The sequence below is a fragment of the Anomalospiza imberbis genome, unplaced genomic scaffold (genome assembly GCF_031753505.1).
Source record: "Anomalospiza imberbis isolate Cuckoo-Finch-1a 21T00152 unplaced genomic scaffold, ASM3175350v1 scaffold_171, whole genome shotgun sequence".
In the NCBI taxonomy this organism is placed as follows: Eukaryota; Metazoa; Chordata; class Aves; order Passeriformes; family Viduidae; genus Anomalospiza; species Anomalospiza imberbis.
Genome location: NW_027099805.1, coordinates 132,501 through 135,000, shown reverse-complemented (window position 1 = coordinate 135,000; position 2,500 = coordinate 132,501). Strand labels below are relative to the sequence as shown.

At 80.1% G+C, this 2,500-nt stretch overlaps 1 non-coding gene across 1 annotated transcript; it reads right to left on the bottom strand.

Annotated features, from left to right (window-relative positions):
- Positions 1–681: 681 nt before the first annotated feature.
- LOC137466237 (5.8S ribosomal RNA) lies at positions 682–834 on the bottom strand. The gene has a single exon (XR_010995059.1). It is a non-coding gene; the product is annotated as a 5.8S ribosomal RNA (ribosomal RNA).
- Between the last annotated feature and the right edge of the window lie 1,666 nt (positions 835–2,500).

Sequence of the window (2,500 nt, the reverse complement as noted above, 5' to 3'; positions counted from 1 at the left end):
ACAGAGAGAGCGAGCGAGCCAGCCGGCGAGCCGGAGACGGCGAGAGCGTCCGACCGACCGAGAGCGCGCGAGACAGACGCGGAGGAGGAGGAGACCCCCGTCCCGGAGACGAGAACCGAAAGAAGGCAGCGCGGCAGAGACGGCCCCGAGGGGGAAGACCGGCCGGGCGGCGCGCGACGGCCTCGGCGGGGAGAGAGCGAGGAAAGCGACGGCGCCCTTGACGCCCCGAGACGGCGACGGAAGGGGGCGGGGGAAGGAGCGGCCTCGGGGGTCGCCCCCGCCCCCGGCCCCCCGCGCACCGCGCGCGGCGGCAGCGGCACGGTACCCGCGCACGGTACCCACCCGCAGACAGCCGCCCGCGCGGGGGGGAGGCCGGAGGCGAGGCCCGCGCCTCGCCTCCCCTCTCGCCCTCGTCCCTCGGCCCTCGGCGGGGCGCCTTCGGCGCCGTCTCACTCGCTCCGACTCCCCGGCCGCCGCCACCGCCAGGCGGTGCGGCCCCGGCGAGGACGAGCTCCGCCCCAGCGGCTCGCTCCGGGAGCGGGGAGCTACGGAGCGCTCCCCGAGTCTGCATTTAGGGGGACGAAGGCCCTCGCGCGGCAACCGCTGCCGCGGCCGACGGGCCTGCGAAGCGACCCCAGCCGCGCCGCCGGGGCGGCCCCCGGGCGGCGATTGATCGTCAAGCGACGCTCAGACAGGCGTAGCCCCGGGAGGAACCCGGGGCCGCAAGTGCGTTCGAAGTGTCGATGATCAATGTGTCCTGCAATTCACATTAATTCTCGCAGCTAGCTGCGTTCTTCATCGACGCACGAGCCGAGTGATCCACCGCTAAGAGTTGTCTGGCTTTCGGCACCGACCCCGCGCGCGCGGGGGGGCCGGGAGCCGCTCTCGCCCGGAGCGGCCCCCCTTTTTTTTCTCTGGCGCCGAGGCCCCGCGCGGGGCCTGGCTCCGACCGTACGAGCAACGCGGAAAACCCCGGAGGGGGGCGCGTGCGAGAAGAACACGGGAGGAACCCCACGGAACGCTCCCAAGGCCGGCCGAGAGGCGGGGGGACCCGCGCCCCCGACCGCCTCCCCCCGCCCGGCGAGGGGAGGCGCCGCCTCGTGTGCCGTCCTTCGGAGGCGGCCCAGGCGCCCGGGCTCGGCCCGGCCCTCCGCGCGGAGGGCCGCGCGGCGCGCGCCGCGGGAGCGCGGTGGCCCGCCCGGCCTCGCCGGCGCGGCGCCACGCGCCGGCGCGCGGCCCTCGGACCCCGCGCGCGCGCTTGCCTCCCCCCTGGAACCGCCGCCGCGCCGGCTCTCGCGGAGCGCCGCCGCGCCCACGCGCGGCCGACTCTCTCTCCCCAGGGGCCTTGCTGCGCTCGAGACGCCACGCGACGACCGCCGCCCCGCCGCCGGGCGCCGCGCCCCCCCCCCGCCGGACCGCTGCCCGCCGGGGGAAGGCGAGCGCCCGAGGGCTGCCCGAGGGCGGACCCGCCGCCGCGGCGGGCCGCACTTCCCGGGAACCGCCGTCCACCCGCACCGTCGGGGGCCCCCTTCCGCGAGCACGCGCCCGGCGGAAGGCGGTGCGGCGCTGAGCCGGGGGGCGACGCCCGCTCTCCTCGTTCGCCACCTGGAGAGCGGGCGCGGAAGCGCCCCCGCGGCCGCCCGCCACCCCTGCCCTCGGACCGCGCGCGGTCGCGAAGGGCCACGGGGAGGGTCCCGTGCCCGCGGGCGGCGGGAACACCGGCCGAGCGGCGCCGCCGCCGCTCGGCGCGGGGCCGCCCGCGCTCGCCGGCCTCCGACCGCGGAGGGACCGCCGAGCGCTCGCCCCGGGCGGGCGGGCGGACGGCCGGCCGGCGGCCGGCGCCGCCGGTGCGTTCGAGACGAAGGCCGCCGAGGGGAGAGAGGCACGGCCGCGCCAGGCGCGGCGCCGCCCGCGCGGGACGGCCGCGGCGGCCCAGAAGAGAGAGCGCGCGCGGCGGGCCCCGGCGGCCGCCGCCCCGCGGCTGAGGAAGGGCAGAGAGCGCGCGCCCTCTGCCGGCGCCGCCCGTTTCGAGCCCAGCGGGTCGGCCCCGCGGCCGACCGCGCGCGCCGCGGCCTCTCCGCCGAGGCCGGGCCGCGAAGAGGGGGGGGCAGGGCGCCCCTCCCCGGCGCGGCGCGACTACCCCCGCACGCGCGCGCGCGGCGGGGACGACCGCCGCGACGGCGGGCGCGACCGGTGGCCGCGGACACCACCGCAGGGGATCGGCGGGAGTAGCTCCCCACCCCTCAATGGAGCCGCAACGCCACCGCCCGCCACCCGCCGCCGCCGCTGCCGCCGCCGCGGCGGGGCGCGCCGAGCCGCCCGAGTCTTTAAACCGCCGCCCGGCTCGGCGGCCCCTTTTTCGGTCCTTCCCGCGGCGTTTGACGACGCCGAGCGGGAAGCCTGGGACCGCCGAGGCGCGGAGCGCTAGGTACCTGGCCCTGGGGCGAGGGAAACGACCTGCATGGCCCCGCCGGGGTGCCTCCCCCGCTGCCGCCCTCGG